The sequence below is a fragment of the Aquarana catesbeiana genome, linkage group LG10 (genome assembly GCF_042186555.1).
Source record: "Aquarana catesbeiana isolate 2022-GZ linkage group LG10, ASM4218655v1, whole genome shotgun sequence".
NCBI classification, from domain to species: domain Eukaryota; kingdom Metazoa; phylum Chordata; class Amphibia; order Anura; family Ranidae; genus Aquarana; species Aquarana catesbeiana.
In genome coordinates this window covers 53,870,625-53,890,254 of record NC_133333.1, presented here as the reverse complement: position 1 = coordinate 53,890,254, position 19,630 = coordinate 53,870,625, and the positions used below count along the sequence as shown (strand labels likewise).

At 42.5% G+C, this 19,630-nt stretch overlaps 1 protein-coding gene across 2 annotated transcripts in view; it reads right to left on the bottom strand.

The window, feature by feature from the left end:
- LOC141110695 (tetraspanin-4-like) overlaps window positions 1–19,630 on the bottom strand; it is a 172,477-nt gene that overhangs the window by 113,444 nt on the left and 39,403 nt on the right. The window contains exon 2 of one of the 2 annotated variants that reach the window (XM_073602199.1): window positions 1,913–2,023. The exons of the other annotated variant lie outside the window; for it this stretch is intronic. The gene's annotated coding sequence lies outside the window, so the exon portion shown is untranslated. The remainder of the gene's footprint in view (window positions 1–1,912; window positions 2,024–19,630) is intronic. 2 annotated transcript variants of the gene reach the window in all.

Here is a 19,630-nt window from a genome sequence, read left to right as displayed (position 1 = left end):
AGCCGGTGTCTTGCTGAGAAAGTTCCCCCGGCGGATAAGGACCCCCCTGTACTGCGCAGGCGCAGCGCTTGCGCAGTACGAACAACTAGGAGCCGCCGAAAATAGCCGAAGCTGAAAAACTTCAATCAGTTGTACACGGCTCCTGCGCCCTAGGTCCAGGTTCAAGCCCCACCATCCAAGTGGACCTAGAGGGAGAATAAAAAAGTGCAGAGTGAAGTGAGGTCATGCCCAAAGCGTGGCAAGCGAAGCGAGCCCGCGGGGAGCTGATTTCTATTCTTTTCAGCTTCGGCTATTTCCGCGGGCTCGTACTGCGCAAGCGCTGCGCCTGCACAGTAGAGGGGGGTCCTTATCCGCCGAGGGGAACTTTCTCGGCAGAATACCTGCACTTTCCTAGAACGTAGAAAGGGTCTACGGCAGGGCAGAGGAGCCAAACTTGTGCTGGCCATCTGCTTTTCCCTGAGCTTTAATGCTACACATTACCATGCAGTATGCTTAAAAAAATAGAGCTTGCTTTACTTTTTTCCTACGTAAACCAGCGCACATTAGCACAACACACCAGTGTGAACTGATCGCAATCACATACCTTATATTCTACAGGTCCTTGCGTTGAAAAAAATGAGCCAATACATCTAGTGTGAATGAACCCTAAGGCACTTACATTGTTCATATATTATATTTAATGTCCATTTAAATGCAATTGATCTCTAAAAAATACGACTTCATCCAATTGATTGTGTGTTTTATTGACCTAAAGTGATTGTAAGGGTTGTTTTTTTTTTTTTTTTTTTTTTTTAAATAACAAACATATCATACTTACCTCCACTGTGTAGCTCGTTTTGCACAGAGTGGCCCCAAACCTCGTCTTCTGGGGTCCCTCTGCGGCTCCTCCCCACATCAGATAACCCCCCCTAGGAGAAGCGCTCTCCCGAGGGGGTTACCTTGCAGGCACGCTCCAGAGTCCAGCATTTGGCGTCCATAGCCGCCGAATGTATGACTTGGCCCCGCCCCCCCGGGGCTCACGTCATTGGATTTGATTGACAGCAGTGGGAGCCAATGGCTGTGCTGCTATCAATCCATCCAATCAAGAGCCGAGAACCCCGGGCAGAGAGACAGAGCGTCCCCGCTGGGTCAAGATCCAGGGCTCAGGTAAAACGGGGGCGCTGGGGGGCCGGTCACTACCAGGTGTTTTTCATCTTAATGCATAGGATGCATTAAGGTGAAAAAACACGAAGGTTTACAACCCCTTTAACCTATTATAAAAAGGAGCTCCTCTGTTTGGTTACTATGTTTCCTCTTTTTGTCAGGCACCCTTGCTAGACTATTTTACATAATAATATTTTTTATTATTAATTTTTATATTTGAGTTTTTTTCAAAGATACTTGATGCATTTGCCCCTGAAGAATGGAATAAATCCAAATGTGACACATCACATTTTCATTACATGGTTCAATTAGTTTTATATATACAGATTTCATGTTTATATTCTGCCTTTGAGGTGGTCCATGTCATCTAGGATGGCTGCTACATATTTACCTTACAATGCATTATTTTGATGCTGTTGTAAGTTCATATATATCTACAATGTATCAATTTGCTGTTGCCAGTTTTATTTAAAATGTTTTGTCAATTAATTAACATGTCAGGTAAATGCTACCAAGAAATAAACATTGTGTTTTTACACTGATTGTTTTTCTGCTGTTGCACATTCCTCATTTAAAGTCCCACCTGTATTTTTCTCTACTGATTTAGGGATGGAGACATTCACATTTCATTCCCACAAAGTTTCCGCTCTCCCCACTTTTCATATAACCTATTATAAAAGAGTCGTGCTCCTAGCTACAGGACCCACACTGCCCACACTATTAGTAGCCCTCGGTACCTTCATCTTATAAGTAAACTGTTGATACTCACTGTTAAGGCTCCTGTGTTCTTTTGCCAGAAGAAACAGCCAAGCTTGTGACTTGTTTACGAAAGACGAAATAAGTTGGAAGCAGTAAATTTCTGCTGCAAATTCTCCCAGAGCTACCAAAGAATAGACACAAAAGAAAAAAAAATCAGCCCTATGACGTCTAGGAAGGAAAGTAGTCATTATGGAACAATGAGTCATACCTAGACCTTGCTATCACCAGTCTTCTAATGTTCATCATGAAAAAGGCTTTCAGGACCATAGGGACACCAGTTTTTTTAGGACAGGTAAGCAGATAAATGTTACGCACTTTCATGATCCACCTACTTTTTTAGGGCATTGACTCATATTTCCTGAAGCCAGAAGGCCCCAGATTGCATTAGGGAAAGGTTTAGAATAACTGCTTCAGCCCCGGAAGATTTTACCCCATTCCTGATCAGAACACTTTTTGTGATTCGGCACTGCGTCATTTTAACTGACAATCGCGCGGTCCTGTGACGTTGCACCCAAACAAAATTGACGTCCTTTTTTTCCCACAAATAGAGCTTTCTTTTGGTGGTATTTGATCATCTCTGCAGTTTTTATTTTTTGCGCTATAAACAAAAAAAGAGCGACAATTTTGAAAAAAAAAAAAACACATTTTTTACTTTTTCCTATAATAAATATCCCCCAAAAATATATAAAATTTTTTTTTTCCCTCAGTTTAGGCCGATATGTATTCTTTTGGTTTCTTATTTCTTTATTGGTTTGTGCAAAAGTTATAGTGTCTACAAAATAGGGGATAGTTTTATGGCATTTTTATTATTATTATTTTTTTTTTATTAGTAATGGCGGCGATCTGCGATTTTTTATCGGGACTGCGACATTATGGTGGACACATCAGACACTTTTGACACTATTTTGGGACCATTGTCATTTATACAGCGATCAGTGCTATAAAAATGCACTGATTACTGTGTAAATGACCCTGGCAGTAAAGGGGTTAACCACTAGGGGGCTATGGAGGGGTTAATTGTGTCCTAGGGAGTGATTCTAACTGTGGGGGGGGGTGGGCTTCAAGTCACATGACAGCGATCACTGCTCTCGATGACAAGGAGCAGTGATCTCTGTCATGACACAAACCAGAACGGGGAAAGGCCTTGTTTACATAGGCACTTCCCCGTTCTAAGGCTCCGTGACATGATCGCCGGGAGTCCGCCGGTCCCATGGGCACGGTCACGCTGTACACGGCGAGCGCACGCGCCTGCTATCCCCGGCCCTTAAAGGGGGATGTACAGGTACGCCTATTTGCCCACCACTGGCATTGTGCCGACGTATATCGGTGTGCAGCGGTCAGCAAGTGGTTAAAGTGGTATCTGAGCACCACAAAATGAAAATGCTATTTCATTTATATTTTTAGTAGAACTATAGGCAAACCATTTTTTTTTATTTTGGATAGAGTAAAGGAGGGTTTTAAACCCTATCAGGTTTTTTTTTTTAACATCTTTGTCCCATTGGGGAAATTTCCCTTCACTTTCTATCCCATAACCAAAACAGGAAGTGAGAAGAAATACCTGTAAGTTAAGGGAATCCATTGGGGTCACCAGAACTAATGTCCCCTCTGAAGGATTCCTCCTCTATCATTTTTCTGGGGACAACCCAAATTTTGGGATTTGTTAATGATAATGGTAAACATGACAGGGGGGATTTTCCCCGGGAGCACAGACAGCTATAAAAAAAAACTAATAGGTGTTCTAATCCTTCTTCACTGTATCTAAAACTAACACAAAAAAGTTTTGCCTTTAATTATACTTTATTATTTAAAGCAAACTGACCCATCCCGTCTCCATGCTTTATTTTGTTGAGAAATCACTTTGAAAAAGATGATTAATGTAGCATGGACTCTTAATTGAAGCAATTTGCTGGATGGGGACAGGGTGGTAATGTGGACCCTATAGCTCAGTTGGTGTCTCTGTCTAACCCTAATTTGATAGCCAGCTCTCATCTAGGAGATGGATTCCCCCCTCTTCCCCAGTGGTAGTTCTCCTTAAGACAATATGACAGGCTTTTAAGGAGGCGCTATCTATTACCAGCCCTCTGGAGTTTACTCCCTTATGGCATAATCCTAATTATACTGAACTATGCAAATTACAGGGATTTTCCTCATGGGAGACAGAGAGGGGTTTGGTTCTTTCCCCAAATATTCACTAGTACTCTAAAGGCGTATTACCAATTATGGGTAGAGTTCTCATTATCTCCTGAACAATTTTATCAATATCTCCAACTTAGGCATACACTGCAGGTTCAAAAGTAAATGAAGCATTGACTTTCTAGAATCCATCTACCCTGTATACTCTCTGTTGCATTCCATGGGCAGCCCACTAAACATGACCAATTCAAGCGGATTGGGCCACACCACTGCTGCCCTGCAGCAATGTGAAATTCATGCCTGTGGCACAGTGGTGAGGGCTTTTGGGGGTTAATGGGGTGCCATATCGTCGCCAGGGCTGCCACTAGTGTAAACAAGCCCTTAAAGTCTTTCACACTACACAAGATTCAGTTCTCTTGGCCAAACATTTTAACACATCGACACCCATAATTAATATATATATATATATATATATATATATATATATATATATATATATATATATATATATATATATATATATTTATAACAACTGTAGTGTTTATAACACATCTTTTTGGGCAGTTTGTAAACGAACATTTCAAACTTAAAGTTTCAAATAAGTTGTACCTTTTTATTAAAACCCCTCCCTTGTGTGAACAGTAATGACACTTTACACCAGTGGCGGTCGGTAGATCAGTCAGTCGCACCCCCCCCCCCCATTTTGTTGCTCAATTGTCAGCCCGCCAGCCCTGCACTTACTCCATCTAGGTCACAAGCAGTATATTTCAAGATCATTTCTTTATTAACTATTTGTTTTGTTTTTATTAACCACTTTGGACACTTTATATTGTAATTAAGGAACTATTTATTATTTGATGGCATTTTCTATGTCATTTATTATTACTTGATGGTATTATATATTTTACATGTCACATTTTCTTTGATGAGAAAGGCTCGTTCACCCAGCAGAAACCCCTGCTTAATGCAATACATTTCACATTTGGTTGTAATTTAGATTTTATTTTCACCAGGGTTGTATTATTATATACCCATTTCTGTTGATTATCCCTGTTGTATTAGAAGTGATATCAGATCACTTGCTAGCAGCGCCAATTCCCTGTTTCTATTAATTAGGTGGCAAGCAGTGCTTCCTCCTCGGTAGCTTCACCCTGCGTCTCCTCCTCCTCGATGGCCAATGCAATTGTTTCTCCTCTCGCTGATCAGGTCCCAGGACCCACTACCTGATTGGCCGGGAGGCGAATCAGGAAGACAATACCGAATATTATTCCCACACAACTGGGTGGGCTCAGGGTGAAGTGCTTTGCCCCCCGAGCTCACCCTTTTTTGAAGCCAATTAGAGCCTCGGGCTCTAATCATGTGCTTAAAAAAAAAAAACCCCATTGGAATCCATGCGTCTGGCGCCCTACATGTAGATTAGGGGACGGTCGCATGGATTAGGGGGGCATCTGTGTGATGTTGTAGTTCCCTAGTCATGATTAAGTGAGAGGGGTATGGGGTGACATGGTCAGGGCTTCATATCATTTGGTCTCCAACCCATACATGACTATCACCCAATGTCTACTTTGTGCTAGAAGCAGAGAATCTGATATTCAGTGAAGATTCTTTTCAGGTGAATCTTCCAGGTCCATGTGTTTTAAATGACAGTGATTGATTACCTATCAGAGTACGTTTGGAGAAAGTCACATTCACTGCTTTAAAAAGAGACCCCAAGTGTCATTTCTATTCATTTGTGTGCCTAAGCTTACAGCAGATTTATCGACTGAATGGCAGTATAAGAAAACCAGAGACATTCATACATGAGGCTGATAGACATACACCATCAATATTTCATGTACAGCTAAGTATCCAGGGACCCTGACCGTGGTCAACAGAGAAAAAAAAATAAAATTACAAAGCCATGTTAAACACACTGCTGCTTAAAAATAGATGTGCCGTCCACAATATGACACACATTTGATCTTATGTTATAATCATCACCATATTTTATATACTACTGTTTGAAAATGAGCAATCATTTATAGAATACAAGAGAACTGTGCTAGAAGACATTTGTGGGCTGCCATTGGTATCCTCTCCTTGTAAAATGCAAATGTCCTGGCTGTCAAACTGATCCTCTGGCTTTCAATGAGTCATTAAACATCCATCTATACAGGCAGAGCTGGTCAGGATAATCTCCTGCCATATGGTGCTTGCACAGTTCAGGCACCAAAGTCACTCAGAAGAGCATTGAGCAAGCAGAACGTGCAGAGGCGGCTCTAGACTTTGTGAGGCCTTAGGCAAAACTTAGACATGAGGCCCCACTGTATTATGAACTGTATTAGGAGGATACAGTATAGGGAAGTGGACAGTACAGGGGGTAGGTAAGTGGGCATAATAAAGATATATTTTCCTCAAGCAGAGCTGCACAGGGAAGCTGCTCTCACAGATCCTACCTATTCTGGTAGGCTGTCACAAAGAGAGAAATAAAGGGGGATGGAGAAAGAAAGAAAGAAAGAAAGAAAGAAAGAAAGAAAGAAAGAAAGAAAGAAAGAAAGAAAGAAAGAAAGAAAGAAAGAAAGAAAGAAAGAAAGAGAAAGAAAGAAGGATGGAAGGAAAGAAAGTTGGAAGGAAAGAAAGATGGAAAGAAAGACAGATGGAAGGAAAAAAAGAAAGATGGACAGGAAAGAAAGAAAGACAGATGGAAGGAAAGAAAGAGAAAGAAAGAAAGATGGAAGGAAAGAGAAAGAAAGAGACAAAAAGAATGGAAAGAAAGGAAGAAAGAAGGAAAGAAAAAGAAAAGAAAGAGAGGGGGATGGAGAAAGAAGGAAGGAAGGAAGGAAGGAAAGAAAGAAAGAGAGAAAGAAAGAAGAGATGGAAGGAAAGAAAGAAAGGAGAAAGAAAGAGAGGGGGATGGAGGAAGAAGGAAGGAAAGAGAAAAAGAAAGAATGACAAAAAGAATGGAAAGAAAGAAAGAAAGAAAGAAAGAAAGAAAGAAAGAAAGAAAGAAAGAAAGAAAGAAAGAAAGAAAGAAAGAAAGAAAGAAAGAAAGAAAGAAAGAAAGAAAGAAAGAAAGAAAGAAAGAAAGAAAGAAAGAAAGAAAGAGAGGAGAATGGGGAAAGAATGAAGGAAAGAGAAAGAAAGAGACAAAAAGAATGGAAAGAAAGAGAGGGGGATGGAGGAAGAAGGAAAGGAAGAGCATCCCTTACAATCAATGTACTCACTGGGAGGCAGGAGGGACTGGATGGATGGATGGATGGATCAGACTCCCCTTGTCCTTTTCCTTTTCCTGGGCTCCAGCTTGAATCTTCCCGCCCACACATCCCCTTCAGAGAACACTGCCGAGGAGAGTGGGCGGGGCAGACACAGGAGGAGAGGGCGGGAGGAGGAGGAGCAGAAGCTCTCTCTCCTCTTCTGTCTGGCTGTGCGGGCAGCAGGGGGAGGGGGAGATCTGTCAGAGCTCTACACTGAGCGGCTCTCCCTCCCTGTCGGTGATCCGGAGATGTATGTGAGCTCCGATCACACATCTCACTCGCAGCCTGTTATCTCTCCCTGTAGCAGGACGAGGGGACTCGGGACGGAGATCTCTGCTGCTGAACGAGGCGGCTCTCTAATTAGGTAAACTAGCCAGCTGTGCGAGGCCCCTATGACTGCGAGGCCTGAGGCCACCGCACTATTTCGCCTAATTAGAGAGCCGCCTCTGAGAACGTGACCCATGGAGCTTCTTCTCTCTCAGTAAAGTAACCGACATTAAATGACAACAAACCTATGAGGGCACTTTTCTAATGACCACCAATGTAAGCAGTCACTACATTGACCCCTCTGCAATTTGTATATCACAAAACTCTCTAAGCTGTGCTGTACATTACATACCGCCGACGGCTGTACTCTGTAAGCTGTGCTGTATATTATATACCTCTAATGGCTGCACTCTGTAAGCTGTACTGTACATCACATACCCCTGACCGCTGCACTCAGTGAGCTGTGCTGTAAATTATATACTCATGACAATTGAATTGTAAGCTATGTTCCATTATAACTGTTCCATTTATTAGTCTTGAACAAAGTGTTCATTGTCTCAGCAGTAGCTAATTGCCAAATAGCCCTGAATGAATTCAATAAAATTCTCCTTTAATATAGGCTCAAAATAATAATAAAAATAATTATAATGGAAGATGTTTTAATATAAATTGATCATTTGATGTGAGTCTTGTGTGTCTGTGAGACTCACCTTTGTGGCACAGCAGTTAAGACATATTTTGAAGTTATAAAGGCTTTGGCGTATGTGCAGTGCATAGGCTCAAGTTATTCATCTAATATTCTATCATTTAATATTTTAATCTGATAATAATTCAACAATTTAAAATGTATTAAGTTAATAATTTAATAATGGGTTACTGCAAGCTACCTCCACTGTGTGATTACCACATATTTTTGGCCTATTCACTTGGAATAGAGGCTATTCACTAGTGGTATACCAAAATATTTATTTTGCAGATGGCAGAAAGGTGTGCATTAGGGTTGACATTCCTTATATAACATAGAACACGACTTAACATTGCTGGAAGATTGGTCAAAGCAGTGGAAACTGTATTTCAATAACATTGGGGGTACAGCATTGACCAGAACTACAGAGGAAAAAGATTTGGGGGGTTATTTTAAATGACAAAATTAGCAAATATTGAAAGCAGGTGGGGGAAAGTGATTAGAATTCTAGGATGTATCACTAGAGGGATCAACAGAATGAGTAAGGAGGTCCTGATTCCTCCATATAGATCTTTATCACTAGATGGGTCACCAGCAGGAGTAAGGAGGTCCTGATTCCTCTGTATAGATCTTTAGGTATCACTAGCGGGACAACCACTGTGTAGCAATGCAAATCAGGAAACAGAGCCTGAGTATATAATAGGTAAATATGGCTGTCCCCATGTACATATACAATGACAAATCATACGTAGAAAAGTTTCCAACGCATTAAAGTGGTTCTAAAGGCAAACATTTTTTTTTTTTACCTTAAAGTGTTTGTTACATAGTAGGTGAGGTTGAAAAAAGACACAAGTCCATCAAGTCCAACCTAAGTGTGCGATTATATGTCAGTATTACATTGTATATCCCTGTATAATGCTCTCTCCTCTCCCCAGCTGACAGCTATAGCGGGAGTAGCTGAGAACTCCCGCCCATGTCAGTCGGGGAGGAGAGAGGAGAGAGCCGAGGAGTCACATGAGCGCTGGGAGACGCTCTGATATAAAGTACAGATCAGCACCTTATTGATACAGCACAGACACTGGGACACATAATGTTATTTAACAGAGGGGATGGCATGCCTATACTATAGATATAATAGCAGCAGGAGGGGAGGATCATGGAGTGAATGGAGCTGACAGGCAGGGAGGGGGGGGAGTAGGACAGAGGAGGACACAGGAGAGCAGAGAGGATTGCTGCAGATGACGGAGGCATGTAAATTGACCATGGTGTCAGGGCTCAGCAGCCATGATAAACCATGGTCAGTTTACGGGGACAGTGCAGCACCAGGCAGGTATTTCAGGTAATACAGGGGGCCAAATTACACAGTACAAGCACCGTGCTGTTATTCATGCTTTAATGGAACAGGATCCATTTTTTTAAACAAAAACTTTAATGCATTTTCTGCATTAAGGTAAAAAACCTTCCAATGTCTGTGCCCCCGCCCCCAAACACCTGACACCACTCTCAAGTGTTGTCCCCACCGGCAGCACTACTTTCCTCTCTTCCTGCATTCACAGGCTTTACTATAAGCAGCGAGAGGCGTTGTCTCCCGCTGCTGTCAGTCAAATCCTGTGAGGAGGGAGCCGGGGTAGGGCCAAGCCATGTTGTGTGTGTCTATGGACATACACAGCCTGGCTCAGGAGCGCACTCACACAAGTGCCCCCATAGCAAACGGCTTGCTATGAGGGAAATCACAGAAGAGGAGGTGCAGAGAGCTCCAGCGGGGGGTGCCCCAAAAAGGAGGTACGTGGCCGCCCTGTGCAACAGCAGGTAAGTATAATCAAGTTGATTTACTAAAAAGCAAATAGCTATTGGGGCGGCACAGTGGTGTAGTGGATAGCACTTTCGCCTAGCATTCGCGCTGGTTTGAATCCCAACCACGACACTACCTGCCTGGAGTTTGCATGCTCTCCCTGTGTCTGCGTGGGTTTCCTCCGGGTACTCCGGTTTCCTCCCACACTCCAGAGACATGCCGGTAGGCTAGTTGGATCCTGTCTAAATTGTCCCTAGTATGTATGAATGTGAGTTAGGGACCGTAGATTGTAAGCTCCTTGAGGGTAGGGACTGATGTGAATGTACAATGCATATGTAAAGCGCTGCCTAAATTGACAGCGCTATATAAGTACCTGAAATAAATAAATAGCTAGTGCATTTTTCAAATGCAGTTGCTCCAGAGCTTAGTAAATGAGTGGAAGCTTTGCTAACTTCCATCTCCCAATCATGTGCAAGCAAAAATGCTTTTTTTTTTCCTTGTATGTGATTGGGTATTCTTTGCAGAGTGAAGCTGTACCTCATTTACAAAGCTCTGGAGCAACTGCACATGCAAAGTGCACAGTCTATTTGCCTTAAGTAAATCAACCCCACTGCCTATTATTTCAATAAAAAAAAAAAATAACCAAAGCTTTGAATTCACTTTAACACACTCTGATAACATTATTTTTACCAAGCTGTTCCTTTATTATATCTAAAAAAAATCCTTATATATATATATATATATATATATATTTTTTTTTTTTAAGTGGCGAGTCAGTTGTTCATGGTCAGAATGGCTGATTTGTCTGTCCAGATTACACTAACAAAAATCAGAATGATCAGCCAGCCAGAGACAGAAAAAATCCTTTCCTCTGAACAACTGCTGACACCTACAAGCTGATATGATCACGGAACAATAGCTGTGTGACATGAGTAAATGCGGTCACTTCCCAAAGCCCAAACAGCACTTCCTGTGTTCTGCATTATTCCCTGCCCCATCCCCTTGTCAGCTGCCTGTAGCTAACCTTGTGAGCAGGGAGGGGAGGCTGGGAGCGATGTTATCTGCTCCATGCCAAAGCAGCCTGTCTGAGGTGGATTAGGGGATTACCAGCTATGCACGCTAGTATTGTAATATATGTTATTTTAATATCTAAATCCAGGTTTCCAAGATCCAAGTTTCAATTCTAATGAGATTCAGTGAGAAGAAAGGCAGCTACTGCTGTTAAAGTAACCTTCCAATTTCAAAAGCACCTAGACGTAGTCCACCAAGTCACTCCAGAATATAAAACCATCATGGTACCCATTATGGAAGGAGGTACAGTACTGTAAATCATCCTTTCTCAACCTTTTGAACCCTGGGGAACCCCTAAAATAATTTTCAAGTCCCAGGAACCCTTACTAAAATCAGTTTATTGGGGATCAGTGGGAAAAAGCCTCTTACATTGGTGGTCATTATCAGTAGGAGGCAACCCTTACAGTGGTGGTGATAGTGAACACCCTACAGACAGCTAAAATTATGTTTGGTGTCATGCTTTGCCAAGTGGTGTTGACCCTGGAACTATACAGGCACCATCAGATGGGAGGTCAATCAGCCATAGCTTGAGGGACCCTAAGCAACCTCTGGAGGAACCCTAGTGTTCCAATGAACTGTGGCTGGAAATGGCTCCTGTAAAGTATTGGTCTGTATTGTAGATGCTATTAAGCACAAAATCGTATCCTCCGGGGTTATCTTAGGACTCATGTGACCATAGGTGATGATTTAGATCCTTCTATAGGGATATGAGACCTTGCAGATTTTGGTGTTAAATTTGGTGTTAAAATGTGTTAGATTAGAACTCTTCAATTATTTATTGTTGTCTGTGACGCATGGGGAGAATTTTCTTTACTCCCTTCACAGTGATAAGGGTGGATGCTTCTAACTAGCCCCTTCTCTATCACGATGAATTTATTATTTGTGTCTATATAAGCCAGTATAATAATTCTTATTATGTAACAGAAACGTAATGGGGGTTATTTACGAAATGCAAATCCACTTTGCACTACAAGTGCACTGAAAATAAACTTGGAAGTGCAGTCTCTGTAGATCTGAGGGGGACATGCAAGAAAAAAAGAAAAAAAAACAGCATTTTAGCTTGCACATGAGTGAATGATAAAATCAGCAGAGATTTCCCTCATTTCAGATCTTCCCCTCAGATCTACAGCGACTGCACTTACAAGTGCACTTGTAGTGCAAAGTGGATTTGCTTTTCGTAAATAACCCCCAATGCTTGTACATGAGGATGTTGGAAAGATGGCAACACAACTGTCTGCTCTCTATTGCCTGCCAGTACATTCACATAAAAACTTTGGTAAAGGACATACTGAGTGACAACCGTTTACTTTCAGCATCTCTTAATAGATTATTGATTGATTCTACTTGCTGCTGTCAGTAGATATGTATGTATAACCAGCCAGCTCTTCATTGTGGAAGGAAGGGGGGGAGTTATAAGCTCCTCCATATCTGGAAGTACTGAGTATTTCTCTTTACTCTACATACAGGGAAACAAGGGCATGCAGGGAAGGGAGGGCATGGTGTCAGAAATAACTTATTCTGGTAAATCAGAGCGATGAGTATATCTCAGAGTAGAGCAGAATGGCACATCAGAGTATCAGGGTATGATATATGGCAAGTATTGCTTAGACAGGTCTTTCAAAGCAGAATTTCAGCCAAAAATAACAAGGTAAATAAATGGCCTAATAAAAGATAAAAAACTTGTTTTTTTCTGCAATATTGACCTTTAATCCAGAAATGTGCTCAAACTGATGGCCAGCACCATTCAATTCACTTCCTCTGAGCCCATGTTGTCCTGGATCCACCCCAGGATGTGACTGTACTGTGAAAAGAGAAGCAGTACAGTGATGAGCTCATCTTTCCGCCACTCTGCTTTCTGTTCCTATCAGCACACTTCTTGTAAATAAATCAACTGATTGACACTTTGTCCAGTGAGGCCCGGAGTGAAAATAAAGGAACTGAATGATAAAGGAGGGCCGGGCATGACAGTGTGGAGAAGGAGACACAAAGGAAGGGTTAAGGAAGTTAGGAGTGTTTCTTGTGGGAGGGGATTTGGGAAACTTTGTGGGAAGGGGTGATGCAATATATAAATGCAAGGAGGAGCCAGGAAGGGACAGTGGGAGAAAGAATTTACAGGAGGAGGCAGTTTTTCCCACCCTCCCTCCCTTTATAAAAAATAGATGTGTGTATCAATATTACGTGGGTCTGGCGTTTTTCTTTTATTTCTTTCAGATGGATGTCGTTCGTCATAACAGCATGGGATGCGGTATATGGATGGTGGCAGTGTTGCTTGTTGGTCTCTGACGGTGGCGATAAAATATACGTGATGAAAAAGGGGTGGGGGGTTCATCGGCAGTACGAGCCCCTCCGGTGTACTGCGGGAAAAGGGGTGTCTCAGAGCGGCTACAGCTGGAGGCTTAACAGGTTTTAAAATGGTCCCGCAGTGTGTGGTGGTATATTTACATATGGGATATTACATATTGGAAAAGAGGTGGGTCGCCGTCAGAGATCAACAGGCTGGGTTAAAATGTTTATGAGGGGTGTGGTTTATGTTGTTGATGTTATTTTATTGGAGTTTATTTGGTTGAATTGTGTTAATAAAGGCTGTTATGGCCATTTATACTGCAAAGCAAGGTGTGGTCTCAATTACTTTAGGTGGGTATTTAAGTGGATGGGAGTATAGGTGCATAACAGTCGATTATATGGGGAGTCATTTAGACTACACTGGTCATGCTTTACAGGGACTGCAAGAGACTGATACCAGGTCAAATGCAGGTAATGTGATGCTTGTATTTAAAAAATAAATGTAATAATATTTTAATGTTACATTAATTTTTGTCGTTATATATGCCTGGAGTGTAGCTTTAAAATGTACCAATCATCCAAACCTGAAAATGATATATAACCTAAAATACAAAGACTTCCAGTAATATGAGGTTATCAACACCTTATCTGTTATGTGCTGAAAAGTCAGAAACCTCCCAGAGAAGCCAAATGTCATAGTGGAAAATAAACCAATGGTTACATTATCCTTACTACATTAGACAACTTTCTGAGATTAAAAGGTGGGGGGTCATTGTTTTTTGTAAACATGCCTCTGGTATAAAAAACAAGAAACAAATCCCGATTTTCAATCTGGCAAAATGACCAAAGACAACCCAGATACCGTGTACTATCAACATGAACTTGCACATGTAGTTTAAAGAATTTCATTTTCTTTTTTTAGTGGGAATGGGTTAGAATTTATGTCAGGTTTATTACTGTCTGAGTCACCCTGTTTGTCTTGGTGTTCAGTTTTACCCGAGCAGAAAGTAAAGAGAAACCTCACTTTTACAGTTGTCATTCCAATGCGGACAACTTTTCTGATGACAACTGTAAATGTAGAAGTTTCCCTAATTATAAAGGCATTCTAATAATTTCCTGTCATATCTCTGGGTCTGTAAGTGAAGGGAAGCCTCCCTGGTGTTAACCCAGATGCCCTGTTTTTCACAAGCAGGTGAAAAAATCTGATGGCCCCATTCTGCCCATCAAGTCCAACCTCTGTGTGTGATTTTATGTCAGAATTACACTGTATATCCCTGTATGTTGTGGTCGTTGAGGTGCTTTCTTGAAACTATCAATGCTCCCCGCTATAACCACCACCTGTGGAAGGGAATTCCACACCCTTGCCGCTCTTACAGTAACTGCTGGTTGGAAGCTAAACAGTGGGGACCTTGAGTCGAGAGTGTGAACAAGTTTTATTTTTGACTGCTGATTGTTGTGTTGCATTTTTAGGTTTATTTTGGGGCTTTTCCTTGTAGTTTTTTAACACCTTTTTCTGTCCCTTATTAAATAGCCTTATAGAGGAGTGGTTAATTGGTCACAGGTGCTTGAGGCCTATATAACTTTATGTAGAACTCATTGTGAGCCTGCTCATCTTTGAGCTTGCTGGAACTTAGACCAAGTGGAACTGGACTAAGTGGCGAGTTAAAAACCAGAGTTGAAAACAAGAGGTTATAACAAGGGTCAAGTACCTGTGTAGGGTGAGTGTGTACCTGTGTATTGTAAAAACATGAGTGCTGTGAGTGCACTTGGGCTGTATTGAGTATTAGTGTCAGGTAGTACCTGTGTATTGTGAGTACCTGAGTGTTGTCTGAGTAGCGTGTGTGGATCGTTAGTACTTGTGTATTGTATGTGTGCACGTGGGTCTGCTAGTGCACGTTGGTCTGCGAGTACCTGTGTATTGTCTTGTTGAGTACCTGTGTATTGTCTTAGTGACAGGAAGCTAGTTGTTAGGTAATTTGGACAGGGTATAATCCCCAATCCTTATTAAATTAGTAGGTACGATGCCCGGCGGGTGTGGAGATGCGACTCGATGTACATCTTGCGGCATGTATGCATTCCTTGATCATCTGATCGAGGGCGAATACTGCTGTGCAAAATGTAAGTACATTGTTTCCCTGGAAGCTTAGGTTCTGAATTCGGGGAAGCAACTGTCAGCACTAGGAAAGCCAGGAACGTACACGACAGGGCCAGCAGGGGCCAGCACAGAGGCAGGTTGAGTCAAAGAGGTGCAGGCACTAGGAAAGAGCGGATGGGTGACAGTCAGGAAGGGTAAAGGTGGGAAATGCCAGGGAGGCCGATCCAGGGCTGGAGCAACCGAATAAGTACACTCCATTGAGTGACATTGGTGAAACCAGTCAGGGACCAGCACTGCTGGAGATGAGGGACTCTCCTAGCTGCCGGGTGAAGAACTCCTCCAGTGAGAGTGGAGGGAAGCGAAGGGAAAGGGAAGACAGATTCTGGTGGTAGGGGACTCAATTCTTAGAAGGACAGAGAGGGCAATCTGTAACAAAGACCTGAAGCGCCGAACTGTATGTTGTTTACCGGGTGCTCGGGTTCATCACGGATCTGGTGGACAGATTACTGGGAGGGGCTGGGGAAGACCCAGCTGTCATGGTGCATGTTGGCACCAATGACAAAGTCAGAGGCAGATGGAGTGTCCTAAAGAACGATTTTAGGGACTTGGGAGCTAAATTGAGGAAAAGGACCTCCAAGGTAGTATTCTCAGGAATACTACCGGTACCTCGAGCCACACCAGAAAAGCAGAGGGAAATTAGGGAAGTAAACAAGTGGCTGAGGAGCTGGTGTAGTAAGGAGGAGCTTGGGTTCCTGGAGGACTGGGCCAACTTCTCAGTCAGTCACCAGTACTATAGAAGGGACGGACTGCACCTAAATGAGGAGGGTGCCGATCTGCTGGGAGTGAAGATGGGCGAAAAGTTAGAGGGGTTTTTAAACTAGGTGACGGGGGGGGGAGATAGTCAGCGCGGAACATATTCCAGAGGGTAGTATTGGGGGCATTAGTGGTAGGTTGACTAAAACACATAAATCCAAGGTAAGTATAGTAACAAGTCCTAGTTTCAATCTCGGAACACCCAATAAGAGGATAGTATGTGACTGGTCTAAACTACGTGGCATGCTCACCAATGCCAGGAGCCTGGCGGACAAGATGGGTGAACTAGAGGTACTGTTGTACAAGGAGGATTTGGATTTTGTGGGAATTTCAGAGACCTGGTTCAACAGCTCTCATGATTGGCTGGCAACCATTCAAGGGTATACCCTTGGATGACAAGATCTAGGACAGGGGTGCTCAACCTGTGGCCCTCGGCCTCAAACCAGGGAAGAACACTTCTATTTTATTCTGTAGGACTTCTGAGTGCAGTAGTCTTGGTGTGCTTTCAGAATGTGCACCACGCCATGAAGGTAGTCCTCTCCCTCCTGACGGCATTCAGCAGCTGCAGGATGAAAATGTTCATTATGCTATTCAAAATAAAACATTCAAATTTCTGAACCATTTCATTTTAATATGGCCCGTGACTGGTTACCAAATCACCTAAGTGCCCCTCGCTCTTCAAAAGGTTGAGCACCCCTTCTATAGGAGTTGGTAGCCCTTGGCCCTGGGCACAATAGTTTAGGCTCCCAATGAAGTATAGAATGTTATGGTTTAAAGTGGTTCTAAAGGCAGAAGTTTTTTTATCTTAATGTTTTCTATGATGCATTCTATAAAAAACTTTCAGTGTGCAGCAGTCACCCTCAGCCCCCCTAATACTTACCTGAGCCCCATCTCGATCCAGCGATGTTGCACAAGAGCCTTAAGAGGACTTATCCTCCCAATTGGCTGAGACACAGCAGCAGGCGCAATTGGCTCCCGCTACTGTCAATCAAAGTCAGTGAGCCAATGAAGAGAGAGAGGGGGCGGGGTCGAGCAGCAGCTCCATGTCTGAATGGATTCCCAGAGCAGCTGCTCAGCTTGGATGCCCCCATAGCAAAGTGCTTGCTGTGGGGGGCACTCGACAGGAAGGAGGGGCCAGGAGCTCTGGTGGGGGGCCCAAGAAGAGGAGGATCTAGGATGCTCTGTGCAAAAACCACTACACAGAGCAGGTAAGTATGACATGTTAGTTATTTTAAACAAAAAAAACAAGACTTTAATATCACTTTAAATTAAAAGTTAGGTAACTGTTAAGCCCCACACACACTATCAGATTTTCTGCTGATTTTTGTCTTTAGATTTACCAAAACCATGTAGTGCAAGGACCTGCCTGATTGCATACAAATTGAAACTAAGGTTTGACCTCATATTATATGGTTTTGGTAAATCTGAAGGAAAAAATCAGCAGAAAATCTGATAGTGTGTATGGGGTTTTAGGGAAAAATGTTAATTGTTTAACGTTTCGTTTTGTTTTTTTTATATTAATTTATAGATTATATGTTAGGTATCAGGTCAGGTTAAGTGTTAAGGTCAGGTTATAGCAGGGGTCTCCAAACTTTCAAAACAAAGGACCAGTTTACTGTGCTTCAAACTTTAGGGGAGCTGGACTGTGGCCAGCAGGAGTAGAAAATGTCCTGGTCTTAGTGGGAGTAAGCAGTGTCCCCTCTTTGCTATTAGGGGGAGGAATAGTACCACATCTTTGGCGTCAGTGGGAGGAATAGTGCCACATAATTGGTGTCAGTGGGAGGAATTGTGCCACATCATTAGTGTCAGTGGGAGGAATCGTGCCACATCATTAGTATCAGTGGGAGGAATAGTGCCACATAATTGGTGTCAGTGGGAGGAACAGTGCCCCATTGTTGGTATCAGTGGGAGGAATAGTGTCCCATCACTGCTGTAAGTAGGAGGAATAGTGCCCCATCGTTGGTGTCAGTGGGAGGAATGGTGTCCCATCTTTGGTGTCAGTGGGAGGAATAATGTCCCATCACTGGTGTCAGTGGGAGGAATAGTGCACCATCGTTGGTGTCAGTGGAAGGAATAGTGTGCCGTTGTCGGTGTTAATGGCACAAACTATTCCCCACTATTGCTAACAGTGGGGGGAATAATGCCCAAAGAGATGGATAAAAGCAAGCAGAGGGCTGCAGTTTGGAGACCGCTGGGTTATAGGATAGAGAAAGGTGGGAAAACCTTGCTCCAATAGTAAACATTGTAGGGATGCCAGAACAGAAAAGATCTAAAAGATAATTTTTCAAACAAATCATTTAACCTCAACTATCAACCCCTGACAACTGAAGCTTAACCTTACCCTTAATTCACAAATATTATTTTAATGCTCAACCTACTTCTAAACCATACCTCACACCTCTCCCTCTTTTGGAACCAAACCCCTCTGTGTCTCACTTGTCCCTCTTTTTGGCCAGATGTAATAATCTCTATAAAAAAAATGAATATTTAACTATGTCCTTCTCTCCCATCTCACAACGTTTGGAGGCATGATAAACTTTGAGTCTCACCTGCAGGCAGACTCTCAATGTTAATTATGCAACAGTCATAACCCTGATAACAATATAACCTTAGCACCAAAAATTTTAAAGTAGAACTGTATTTTAACCGAGAGAATCACTGCCATAACTTCAAAAGTCTCTAATGGGGATTCTTGCATGCATGCAGACCACAATCCCTCTTCATTTCTATGGAAAGGCTGTTAACTTTTCACATCAGTGGTGGATGACCTTTTCTCAGGAAAGATTGGAGATTACAGTGTAAAGCGTGGAAAAAGAAGGACCTAGCCAAGAGACTTTTGAAGTGGTGACTATACAGCTCTCAGCAGGCCACACAGCAAAGATCTCAGAGGACAATAAGCATAATACTTAGGTGGCATGCAAGAAGGACTTTTAAAGGATAACGGTAGCTAAAAGTAGACTTATCCTTTAAAGCAAGCCTTTCAAGTAAAAAGAAAATCTGGATCAACGGTCTCTGCAATAGAAGAGCTTTTATACTTACCTTTTCAAAGGTTATACCTTCCCTCCACTGCTGTAGCATCCATAAGAGTTGTGTTTCCCACCACGTGGCATGGTTCCATCCTATGACCTATTTGTCACTACAGAGGTCATCATTAGTGCAAGGTTTGAAGGAATAACTCACAAAACATAGCAGGGGACAGAGGTACCCAACACCCCTGTAAGTTTTAAATGCTGAAAAGTCTTACAGCACTGGAAAAGAGCAAAAGTATTAAAGACAGGCTGCTGGAGAGGCAAGTATACAAGCCATTCTATTGCTGTGACCACCAATTGATTTGGATTTTTTTTTAACTAACACGG